At 40.4% G+C, this 13,231-nt stretch overlaps 2 protein-coding genes, 1 long non-coding RNA gene and 4 other non-coding genes across 7 annotated transcripts in view; 1 reads left to right on the forward strand and 6 right to left on the reverse strand.

The window, feature by feature from the left end:
- The window catches only part of LOC137491248 (uncharacterized), a 697,259-nt gene that overhangs the window by 557,502 nt on the left and 126,526 nt on the right, over positions 1-13,231 (reverse strand). The window lies entirely within an intron of this gene.
- Positions 1-13,231, reverse strand: part of LOC108182277 (uncharacterized) — a 257,835-nt gene that overhangs the window by 141,449 nt on the left and 103,155 nt on the right. The window lies entirely within an intron of this gene.
- Positions 1,011-1,083, reverse strand: trnak-cuu (transfer RNA lysine (anticodon CUU)). The gene has a single exon. It is a non-coding gene; the product is annotated as a tRNA-Lys (tRNA).
- On the forward strand, positions 2,451-5,666 carry LOC141381737 (uncharacterized). Its single transcript, XR_012402387.1, has 2 exons — positions 2,451-4,195; positions 5,428-5,666. It is a non-coding gene; the product is annotated as an uncharacterized lncRNA (long non-coding RNA).
- On the reverse strand, positions 6,472-6,553 carry trnas-gcu (transfer RNA serine (anticodon GCU)). Its single transcript has one exon. It is a non-coding gene; the product is annotated as a tRNA-Ser (tRNA).
- Positions 8,166-8,247, reverse strand: trnas-gcu (transfer RNA serine (anticodon GCU)). Its single transcript has one exon. It is a non-coding gene; the product is annotated as a tRNA-Ser (tRNA).
- On the reverse strand, positions 8,798-8,879 carry trnas-gcu (transfer RNA serine (anticodon GCU)). The gene has a single exon. It is a non-coding gene; the product is annotated as a tRNA-Ser (tRNA).

The following is a 13,231-nucleotide window of genomic DNA, read 5'->3' on the forward strand; positions in this document are numbered from 1 at the left end:
TTGAACCACCAACCTATCAGTTAACAGCCAAACACGCTAACCTATTGTGCCTCAGAGACTTGGGGAAAGGTCAACGACAGTGGTGAAAGGCGGAACTTTGTCTCAAAAGGTCTGCTATATGAACCCTAATGTAAGTTTGCTGAGAGAGAGAAAAAAGTAACAGGAACACCAAGCGTTGGGCTCGAACCCACAACCCTGAGATTAAGAGTCTCATGCTCTACCGAATGAGCTAACCGGGCTGATGTGGAGCACTTTCAAGAGCTAGACACTGTTTTCAGTAATACCTTCCCTACCCGTGACAATCTTCTGCTAAATCCTGATTTCATCTTGTAAAGCTGGACAGAATGTGGCCCAGGATATATGCCCAGTGCACGTGTTAGTAGTTGCAAGGCAGCAAAATGCCTAATTCATCCCTGGGTGTGCTTGAACCACCAACCTTTCAGTTAACAGCCGAAAGCACTAACTGATTGTGCCACAGAGACTTAGTAAGAAGTCACCTACAGTGGTAGAAAGGCAGAACTTTGTTTCAAAAGGTGTGCTACATAAACCCTAATGAAAGTTTGCTGAGAGAGAGAGGCAACAGAAACACTCAACGTGGGGCTCGAGCCCACGACCTTGAGATTAAGAGTCTCATGCTTTACCGACTAAACTAGCCGAGCTGATGAGGAGCCCTTTCAAGAGCTAGACACCGTTTACAGTAATACCTTCCCTACCTGTGACAATCTTCTGCTAAATCCTGATTTCATCTTGTAAAGCTGGACAGAATGTGGCCCAGGATATATGCCCAGTGCACGTGTTAGCAGTTGCAAGGCAGCAAAATGCCTAATTCATCCCTGGGTGTGCTTGAACCACCAACCTTTCAGTTAACAGCCGAAAGCACTAACTGATTGCACCACAGAGACTTAGTGAAAGATCACCTACAGTGGTAGAAAGGCAGAACTTTGTCTCAAAAGGTCTGCTATATGAACCCTAATGTAAGTTTGTTGAGAGAGAGAGAAAAGTAAGAGGAACGCCCAACGTGGGGCTCGAACCCACGACCCTGAGATTAAGAGTCTCATGCTTTACCGACTGAGCTAGCCAGGCTGATGAGAAGCTCTTTCAAGAGTTAGACACCGTTTACAGTAATACCTTCCCTACCTGTGACAATCTTCTGCTAAATCCTGATTTCATCTTGTAATGCTGGACAGAATGTGGCCCTGGATATATGCCCAGTGCACGTGTTAGCAGTTGCAAGGCAGCAAAATGCCTAATTCATCCCTGGGTGTGCTTGAACCACCAACCTTTCAGTTAACAGCCGAAAGCACTAACTGATTGTGCCACAGAGACTAAAGGCTGATTTATACTTCTGCGTCAAACACCGGCGTATGCTACGGCGCTGACGCATAGCCCATCGCCGTGGCCGTCGCCGTCACTGACGTGCACCTCTCAAAAATTGTAACTACACGTCGCAACAACGCGTAGCGCAAGCTCTGTGATTGGTCGGCTTGCTAGCGCCGACGAGTCTGGGCGGGACCGAGAGCCGCGCGAATGGCGCGAGCGATTGTTTACAAGTGTGGAGTCCCGTGAAGGAGCTCCGGATGGAAAGTTTTGTTCTTTGTTTACCTCATGGTTAAAGTTGTTGCACGTCCGCTGGTTCCTGCCTCAAAATGAGCGAGTTTGAGTCACTTGTACATCCAGGAAGTGTTCAGAATAGCAAAACAGAAGCGAAGAAACTCGACACAGAGGAACATTTACACCTCACTGCCCACTAGCGTTTCGGAAGTGTTAATGCAGACCAACGGAGACAGCGCGCAGAAGTATAAATGCCCAACCACGCGCGTTGCCTGCGCCGTGAGTTGCGCCGGTCACTTGACGCAGAAGTATAAACCAGGCTTTAGTAAGAGGTCACCTACAGTGGTAGAAAGGCAGAACTTTGTTTCAAAAGGTGTGCTACATAAACCCTAATGAAAGTTTGCTGAGAGAGGCAACAGAAACACTCAACGTGGGGCTCGAGCCCACGACCTTGAGATTAAGAGTCTCATGCTTTACCGACTAAACTAGCCGAGCTGATGAGTAGCCCTTTCAAGAGCTAGACACCGTTCACAGTAATACCTTCCCTACCTGTGACAATCTTCTGCTAAATCCTGATTTCATCTTGTAAAGCTGGACAGAATGTGGCCCAGGATATATGCCCAGTGCACGTGTTAGCAGTTGCAAGGCAGAAAAATGCCTAATTCATCCCTGGGTGTGCTTGAACCACCAACCTTTCAGTTAACAGCCGAAAGCACTAACTGATTGCGCCACAGAGACTTAGGGAAAGATCACCTACAGTGGTAGAAAGGCAGAACTTTGTCTCAAAAGTTCAAGCTTTACCCATTGTCCTGAAGTACATGAGAATGAGAAAAAGATCAAAAATGAATTTGAGCCCGTTTGAAATTCTCTTTGGTAAACCACCGTGTGTAGGTGTGAATGGGGGAAAACAGCAGCTGCCCTCAACAGATGTGTGTGAGAATGACATGTTGAATTACTGTAAGATATGTCTCATGTGTTGTCCGATGTTTGTGTGCAGGTAAAGGCCGCACAGGGGAAGGCTGCTGAGAGACCACTGCACAGTCTGAGGCCTGGCGACTTCGTGGTGATTAGGGACCTGAGGAGAAAGAGCTGGAGAGCAAAGCGCTGGCTGGGTTCATTTCAAGTGCTACTGACCACGGAGACGGCGGTGAAGGTCGCAGAGTGGGCGACGTGGGTGCATGATGGGCACTGCAGGAAAATTCCATCTCCTGAGGAGGATTCCACGAGGGAGTAGGAGAGAAAGAGGGGCTCTGAAATCATCTGAAGGAAAACAGCAGGCTGTTATCTGAGGGAAGCAAGGTCACAGCTGGGGAGAAACAACAACAACCCAAGAGGTGTGTGTGAAACAGTAACTTCTGAATACAACACCAAGCAGCACACAGACGGAGGATAAAGCGACCAAAAAGAGAGGTGAATAAGCTGTGCTTGACCATCGCATTAAAGATCTGAAGATGGAAGAAAAGATTAGCTGCCATCCATTCCGTGTGCGAGGAATGTGTGGTCTGAGGAGAACAACACTGGCATTGCAGCTAGTGTCACCTTAATTAACCTGATTACAGCAAAACATTACTGACATTGTGACCCACATGAGAATGACAGTAAAAGAACCTAAGAAAGTTAGCAGCCCATAGCTAGATTGGCTGTCATTTAAGTGGGGAAACTGGATCTACTGGGCCTTTACTGTGGTGTTACCTGTATTGGGAGTGGGTGTAGTGATATTATGTTGTCTTCCATGTATATTCAGATTTGTATTATGGTCAGTGGGCAGACTGATTACAACTAAAACATCCCATCAGATGATAAGAGTGGCTGTGAATGAAGAGGGTATGAATATTGACATGGGTGAAGATTTTGATTATGACTTTGATGATAGCAGCAGCTACATAGAAATGGATAAGGAAAAACTGTAAACAACTGAGAACAAAATTTTTGGTGACGGCTGTTACTTAATTGGGAAAATATTAACGAACCAGATTTTTTGAAATTTAAGATAACTATCTGCTTGCTTATATATGTTCTGTAACAAATCTCAAAAGAGTGATCATTTACATGAAAATTGAGAGAAGGGTGTAAATGTGATATATGTTTAAGAGTACAGAAACAACGTGTTCCTATGTTCATGAGTGTTATTGATGAATTGCTGTAGAGTGTTAATAATTTTTAACTGATTGAAGAAATGTTTCTAGAATTTTGTTGTGTGAACAAATCAATAATGTGAAAAAAACAGGCAATTTCTGTGATTTGAACCTCTGAGGGGTGACTGAGGGTCCGATTTCGATCGGGAGCGCAATAACAGTGATTATTCGTTTAGCCCGGCTCCCAGGGAAGAGGGATGTTTTGAAAGATAAATCTTAAAGGGGAAACTATTAAGAAGAATGTTTAAACATCTCTAGTGTATTTGATGTGTGCAGAAACCTGTTAAATGATTTTTGTAATCAGTGTGATTTTGTATTCAATTGAAAAATGAATTTAATAGTGAGTTATCAATGAATGATAAAAAGAGAGGAATTGTAATGGAAATTCATTTTTAGATGAACATGTGTAGTGAAAACTTGCTTACTCCTCATCTTTAGATGTGTGAAAAGTCACTTGTGTTCACAGTGTACTTTTGTTTATACAGCCTTACATTCCCGTATGTGACCACGTGGTCCTTATCTTTCCAATTAGCTTAAAGGGTCACGAAACACCAAAACACATTTTTTGAGCTGTTGACAGTCGTATATGTGTCCCACACTGCTAAAAACACTATTAGGACACCTATATTTCACTAAAAAGTGTAAATTGGTTGTTTTTGCGTTATTTCAAGCAAATTCGTACTTCCTGTTTGAAACGAATTTTTGAAGCTGCGTCACGGTCATGACATAATAGCGTTTTATTCCAGCGTGCAGACTGGACGTCTGTGCCAGAGTGTGCCTTATTACGTCTTACAGTGTGATGCATTAATGCATGAGTAAGGCTTGGTTCAAACCAATCAGCGCGCTCTATTGTGCAACTTCATTAATATTCATTAGTGTCACCGTCTTTACAACACAGAGACGCCACGTTGTGTTGGCAAAACAAGCGTGAAGTGTTGCTTTTACAGTTTGCTGCCATTAAGTTTCGTTTTCATTTTCTCTCTGTGAGAGCTCATCTGGATCACGTGTGGATTAACAGTGTACGCGACGCGCGACAACAATAACTAACGTTTCTAAGGAGGATTATTGTTTACCTGAGAGCTGTTCTCATCTGCAAACGCTGAAATCCGGATTCCGGATGTAGTCTTCTCTTCATAAAGACGCGGCTCTAGTTGCTGGTGATTGTCCTGTCTCTACAGATTTGGTAAGTGAGCGACCAGTGCTCTTTGTATATTCAGTTTGTTTGTATCAAATAAGTTAACTATTGCATTGAGTGCAAACATGTTAGCACCGCATTTTGTGACCGGAATAACACACGCGGCTTTCGGACGCTACCTGCCGTGTGCATCTAAGTTTCCGGGAAATGCTGAGTTTTTTTTCTGTCATTCGCCGTGCGATATCAAACATTGCATGAAAAATACACGCTTAGAGCAGATCCTCGAATCAAATATCTCGTTTGTCGCGAGGGGCATGAATGAATTCCCTAAATGAAAGAGCCAGACTGCAGTTAAAGTCCACCATTTAATAATTTGGCAAATAATTTGACTACAGATGTCCATGTAGGTTAAACACCATCCCTTTCTCCTGTGTATTTTGACTGAAACTCGCGCGTGCCCAAATAGACACTCCCACACCCTCCCACTTTAGTTCCTCCGACACTCCCCCCTAAACAGAGCTGGACACCCCCACTTTTCTGACTTTTTCCAAAGAAGAGGTGTGAAAACACCCTGCTGAAACGAGGGGGTTTCATGGCCCTTTAAAGATGAACATCTATTAGGGGTAAGGGGCATGGGCTGTGTGATATATGACTGGAAAGCAGCAGGATGGTTTTCACACCTGTTGTAGTATGTGAGGTTTAGATTGAACTAGAATTGACCTCGTAAGCAGCACAACCCAGATAAAAGGATGAGCACACTTTGCTTCATTGTCTCACTCTGCAGAAACTGTTGTTGCTGTATGACTGTGACCTTCTTTGCAAAGAATAAAAGCTTTGAAAAGACATCCTGGGTAAGACTTTGTTTCTTGACCACCGAGAGCGCCTCCTTAAAGGAAATTGCCACTACAATTGACATAAAATTTTGCAACAACATCCTTCAAAACGCTAAAAGAGTGAGAGTAAAAGAACTTCTAAAGAAACACCATGATCTCTCGAATGCCAGAACATAGGAGCGACGAGGATGGGATTCGAACACGTGTGTAGAGCACAGTGGATTAGCAGTCCATCGCCTTAACCACACAGCCACCTCGTCACGTATTTTCCTTCTTCTCTGGTGGAGGCCGGACTGTGGCACATAATTGTATATGTATGTTTCTGCAACTATTTTTGGTAAGATGACTTTCAGTTTTGCTGTATGAATGAAAGATCAAATGAACGACAAAAATGGGATTCGATGGACTCGGCCACCCCGTCATGTATGTACTCACTTTCCTGTTGGGGGCTGGACTATGGCATTTCTGTATGTATTTGCTGCTATTTTCGGTAAAGATGACATTAAATTTTGCAACAACATCCTTCAAAACGATAAGAGCGTGCGAGTAAAACACTTTCCACGGAAGCACCGGCCTCTTTCAAACGCCAGAGCATTTGAACGACAAGGATGGGATTCAATGGACTCTTCCACCTCTTCATGTATGTACTCACTTTCATGATAGGGGCTGGACTATGGCATATATGTTTGTATTTGCAGCTATTTTCGATAAAGTTGACATAAAATTTTGCAACAACATCCTTCAAAACGCTAAAAGAGTGAGAATAAAAGAACTTCTACAGAAACACCATGATCTCTCAAATGCCAGAACATATGAGCAACAAGGATGGGATTCAAACTCATGCGTGCAGAGCACAATGGATTAGCAGTCCATCGCCTTAACCACTCAGCTACCTCGTCATGTACTTTTCTTCTTCTGTGGTGGAGCCCGGACTGTGGCACATATTTCTATATTTATGTTTCTGCAACGATTTTCTGTAAGATGACTTTCAGTTTTGCCGTATGAACGACAGAGCAAATGAACGACAAAAATGGGATTCGATGGACTCGGCCACCTCGTCATGTATGTACTCACTTTCATGATGGGGGCTGGACTACGGCATTTCTGTATGTATTTGCTGCTATTTTCGGTAAAGATGACGTTAAATTTTGCAACAACATCCTTCAAAACGATAAGAGCGTGCGAGTAAACCACCTTCCACGGAAGCACCGGCCTCTTTCAAATGCCAGAGCATTTGAACGACAAGGATAGGATTCGATGGACTCTTCCACCTCGTCATGTATGTGCTCACTTTCATGATAGGGGCTGGACTATGGCATATATGTTTGTATTTGCAGCTATTTTCGATAAAGATGACATAAAATTTTGCAACAACATCCTTCAACACGCTTAAAAAGTGAGAATAAACGAACTTCTACAGAAACACCATGATCTCTTGAATGGCAGAACAAATGAGCGACGAGGATAGGATTTGAACGCACGCGTGCAGAGCACAGTGGATTAGCAGTCCATCGCCTTATCCACTCGGCCACCTCGTCACGTATTTTCTTTCTTCTCTGGTGGAGCCCAGACTGTGACACTTATTTGTATATGTATGTTTCTGCAACTATTTTCGGTAAAACGACTTTCAGTTTTGCCGTATGAACGACAGAGCAAATGAACGACAAAAATGGGATTCGATGGACTCGGCCACCCCGTCATGTATGTACTCACTTTCCTGTTGGGGGCTGGACTACGGCATTTCTGTATGTATTTGCTGCTATTTTCGGTAAAGATGACATAAAATTTTGCAACAACATCCTTCAAAACGCTAAAAGAGTAAAAGAACTTCTACAGAAACACCATGATCTCTCGAATGCCAGAACATATGAGCGACAAGGATGGGATTCGAACGCACGCATGCAGATCACAATAGATTAGCAGTCCATCGCCTTAACCACTCGGCCACCTCGTCACATATTTTACTTCATCTCTGGTAGAGGCCGGACTGTGGCACATATTTCTATATGTATGTTTCTGCAACTATTTTCGGTAAGATGACTTTCAGTTTTGCCGTATGAACGACAGAGCAAATGAACGACAACAATGGGATTCGATGGACTCGGCCACCTCGTCATGTATGTACTCACTTTCATGAAGGGGGCTGGAATATGACATTTCTGTATGTATTTGCTACTATGTTCGGTAAAGATGATGTTAAATTTTGCAACAACATCCTTCAAAACGATAAGAGCGTGCAAGTAAAAGACCTTCCACAGAAGCACCGGCCTCTTTCAAACGCCAGAGCATTTGAACGACAAAGATGGGATTTGATGGACTCTTCCACCTCGACATGTATGTACTCACTTTCATGATGGGGGCTGGACTATGGCATATATGTTTGTATTTGCAGCTATTTTCGATATAGATGACATAAAATTTTGCAACAACATCCTTCAAAACGCTAAAAGAGTGAGAATAAACGAACTTCTACAGAAACACCATGATCTCTCGAATGCCAAAAAAAATGAGCGACGAGGATGGGATTCGAACCCACGCGTGCAGAGCACAATGGATTAGCAGTCCATCGCCTTAACCACTCGGCCACCTCGTCACATATTTTCTTTCTTCTCTGGTGGAGGCCGGACTGTGACACTTATTTGTATATGTATGTTTCTGCAACTATTTTCGGTAAAACGACTTTCAGTTTTGCCGTATGAACGACAGAGCAAATGAACGACAAAAATGGGATTCGATGGACTCGGCCACCCCGTCATGTATGTACTCACTTTCCTGTTGGGGGCTGGACTACGGCATTTCTGTAAGTATTTGCTGCTATTTTTGGTAAAGATGACGTTAAAATTTGCAACAACATCCTTCAAAACGATAAGAGCGTGCGAGTAAAACACCTTCCACGGAAGCACCGGCCTCTTTCAAACGCCAGAGCATTTGAACGACAAGGATGGGATTCGATGGACTCTTCCACCTCGTCATGTATGTACTCACTTTCACGATGGGGGCTGGACTATGGCATATATGTTTGTTTTTGCAGCTATTTTCGATAAAGATGAAATAAAGTTTTGCAACAACATCCTTCAAAAGGCTAAAAGAGTGAGAGAACTTCTGTGAAACACCATGACCTCTCGAATGCCAGAACATATGAGCGACGAGGATGGGATTCGAACGCATGCGTGCAAAGCACAATGGATTAGCAGTCCATCGCCTTAACCACTCGACCACCTCGTCACGTATTTTTCTTTCTCTCTGGTGGAGGCCGGACTGTGGCACATATTTGTATATGTATGTTTCTGCAACTATTTTCGGTAAGAAGACTTTCAGTTTTGCCGTATGAACGAGAGAGCAAATGAACGACAAAAATGGGATTCGATGGACTCGGCCACCCCGTCATGTATGTACTCACTTTCCTGGACTACGGCATTTCTGTATGTATTTGCTGCTATTTTCGGTAAAGATGACGTTAAATTTTGCAACAGCATCCTTCAAAACGATAAGAGCGTGCGAGTAAAACACCTTCCACGGAAGCACCGGCCTCTTTCAAACGTCAGAGCATTTGAACGACAAGGATGGGATTCGATGGACTCTTCCACCTCGTCATGTATGTACTCACTTTCATGATGGGGGCTGGACTATGGCATTTCTGTATATATTTGCTGCTATTTTCGGTAAAGATTACGTTAAATTTTGCAACAACTTCCTTTAAAACAACACCTTTCCATCCCCCATACTCACTCACTTCTAACATGTCCAACTCCAAGTTTCCACCTGTGGCCATATTCTCTCCTCTCTCTCTGGACTCTGGATCACTGCTCTTCTTACCCTGGAGAACTCTTTCTGCACTGCCAAGCACCAACATTGCTCTCCAAATAGATACTTGGTTGTAATAGGCTGAATGAGTGGGCCTTACAAACCATTCACCTTCCAGAGAATTGTATTTTCTCTTGTCTTTTGCTCTTTTTTTTCTCATAAGTTTTCTTTACGCAACAGTGAGAGTGTGAGTAGGCTACTCCATATTCTCTCCTCTCTCTCTGGATTTTGTACAACACGTGGAATTTCAGCCTGGTAAGTATGCTGAAGCTGCACATAACCCTCCCTCGCACCCATCTATATGTTGTTTTTATGTTGTTTTAACAATGTTCAGATTTTGTTCATTTGTTTGCACTTGTATATACTGGAAGTTGTTTATTTTCTTTAGTGTAGTCATTATTTGATATTACTATTATATACAGTCTTCTATTGTGTCGTTATTTCACATTCTTATTAAAAAGTTGCAGAAATGACCCAGAGTCACAAAGTTCTGTTTCAGTGGATTCATATGCTTTTTAAACTAAATAAAAGTGTAAACACAGACACAATGTTGGGATATAATTAATGATCATTTAAACTATTTATTCTATTTAAAAACATGCAATCCTTTAAATGAGAAAATACACTTCATTATTTAAAACATATGAAGCTTTTTCAGATAAGTACAACACTGTTTCCCCTTCACCTGAAAAGTGATGTGATAGTTTAAATAAATATGAAAAGGAAAATGACAGGGAAAAAAAAAACTTAATGATCAAATTACCAATTTTTCTGTCATTTTCCTTTTTCCATGTGATCAGCCGAGGACAAGAAAGAAAGAATCCACAAATATCCACAATATCCTAGAAAAAAACACTGAAATATCAGGCTCTGTATGAGAGCTGCTCTTTGAAGAGAATAAGGCAATTAGCCTAATTAAAAAAGAAAAATTACAGTCAAATACAATAATAATTTATTTAAGCAAAAGAGAAAAAAGTCAATCTATTTTGTACAGAATTCAGTGTAAAATGTGAACATGAATGGCAGCTGTTGTTTTTGATCTAACAGCAGCAAAACTACATGCTGAATGCCGTGTGCTTGCGTCAGGATGATGATGATACTGACTTTTTTTTCCTTTTTCAAAACAGTTTAAAACAAAACAAATAAAACAGCAATAAAAAAAACAAGCAAACAGACATTTTCAAAGGAACATGGAAACAAAAAAGACATATGAGTGTCAAAGGTCACTGAATATAATCTTATTTACATTTGTATTTATCGTTGATAAAATGTTGCTATATAACATTTTGTTTAAGGTTATGTGTCAAAGATCAACAGGCTTCAAACATATATAATAAAAGCACCACAATAAAATTAAAACAAAGTAAATGTCAGTACTTCTATGTCATACACCTCTTTAAAAATATCATACCATTCGCCTACAGATGCAGGATCTTCCTTGAGCCATTTCTTTGTAATGGCCTTTTTGCTAGTTGTTAGTAGTGTGTTAAGAAGATACACATAATTTTTGGTATTTCTGCAGAGTAAATTACCAGGTACATAGTTTTAAAATTACATTCCAGATTCAATCCCTTTATTGTATTTATCTCTTTATTTAAATCTTGCCAATAGGTGTTTATAATATTACTGTGTCAAAATATTTGGACATGATCTGACTGAGCTGTGCTGCCTTATAATAATCATCTAATTAATCTATATCCTGAATATAATCCAAATTTTTCAAGAGAATACATCACCTTGGGTAAACTAAAGTCTGGGTATGTAAGAAACAGAAACACATCATCAGTGTATAAACAAATTTTATGTTCAATATCTTTCTTAATTTTCATTCCCCTTATTTCTGTATCATCTCTGATTAGTTGTGCCAATGGTTCAATAAATAAAGGACTTAATGGGCATCCTTGTCAATATCCTCTTTCTAGTATAATATGTTCTGAAATATCTCCGTTCATTTTAATTCTAGCTGTAGGATCCAAATCATTGCAGAACTAAATATAAAAAAATCCCAACTCATCGAATCGAATGCTTCTTCTGCGTCTAGGCTACTTAGAAGACTGCGAACCTTGTTATGAGATATAAAATCTATTACGTGAAGGGCTCGCCATATATTATCATATGCTTGTCTTTGTTTTAAAAAAACCTGTTTGATCAGTATCTATTAGGTCTGGAAAAATGTCCTCTAATCGTTTAGCTAATATAGATGCATAGAGTCTATAGTCAATATTTAGGACTGAAATGGGTCTATATGAATTACACTCTAGTGGATATTTTCCTTCTGGAATCACAGATATGATAGCTTCTCTCCAGGATCCAGGTGGGTTCGCCCTCATGTAAGGTATGATTACAGCATTCAAAAAGCATTGACATCAACTGTTCTTTAAATATTTTATACCATTTTGCAGGGAAGCCATATATGCCTGGTACTTTAGATGTTTTAAGTTTTGATATAGCATTGCTTATTTCTTCTATGGTTATTTTTTTGAGTTAGGGTTTTATTTTGTATTGATCCAATTGATGTTAAATCTAATGTGTGTAAAAATGCTTGTATGTTTGCAAGTTCAATATTGTCTTTTGAGGTATATAATTCCTTACTAATTCCTTCCTCCAATTTATGACATATCTTTTTAGTTTTGGGATCTTTGATTTAAAATAATACTCCTCTCTGCCTGTTTCCTTATTCTTCATGCCAGGAGCTTTTGGACCATTTTCATAAAATTTAAAAATGTAAGTTTTAATTGAACTTGCTCAGCGAATATTTTATTGAGTTTAGCTTTAACTTCTTTGATCTTATTAAAAATATCTGGATCTTCTTTATTACCATATTTAGTCTCTAATTCTTTATTCAGATTATTCATGTAATTCAGTTTTTTTTCCTTGATCCTCACATTATAAGTTTACATCGCATATCAGCTTTAGCTGCGTCCCTGTCACGTTAGCGTGATCAAAACAGAAACAAAAAGGTGTGAATCAAAGTGCAGGTTTATTTACAATCGTGCAGCAAACAGAAAAACAAGATGTCCGGTGTTCAAAAATAACAAAGTAACAAATAAACAGCAAAACAAGAAACTATGACAGAAACAGGATCAGGAACAAGACTAAGGTAACAACAAACTCGATATTTAAGACTTACTAGAAACTGATGACAAGAAAGAAAAACGATGCTGTGACAAACAGAGGTGAAATGGTTGTATAAATAGTCCAGGAAATTAACAGGAACAGCTGTGAGTCAATCAGTGTACGTGGACCAGGTGTAATGCGCGTGGTATGTATGAACTTGTAGTCTTTTGGGCGCTGTAGTCAATTCTCAGAGTCTGTGAACTCCGGTGGTCACTGACCGTCATGACAGTCCCATAGGACACTAGATGACAACTCTCCATTATTATTGTTTTAAAATATTCTAATAATTCTTTTTTTGACATGTTCTACGCACGTTAAATCATTCAAATGATTAGGGTTAAATCGCCAAAATGTCTTTTTGGGTTTATTGTCCAGGTACACTGTTAAATATACTCCTGCATGGTCTGAGATGTCCCTTGTCCCTTCCTATTGTACAGTCTTTTATTTTATGTTGATCTGACCCAAACATAAAAAAATAATCAATTCTAGAATGAGACATGTGGGCAGAAGAAAAGAAAGTATGTTCTTTTTTAAAAGGGTATATGTCTCTCCATACATCAATTAAGCCTAATTCTTTCATCTGATATCTTATTTGTCTAGTTTCTTGACTAATTTGCTTATTAGAAGATAAGTACAATTTAGGCTGAAGTTGTACA

The sequence above is a fragment of the Danio rerio genome, chromosome 4 (genome assembly GCF_049306965.1).
Source record: "Danio rerio strain Tuebingen ecotype United States chromosome 4, GRCz12tu, whole genome shotgun sequence".
NCBI lineage: Eukaryota > Metazoa > Chordata > Actinopteri > Cypriniformes > Danionidae > Danio > Danio rerio.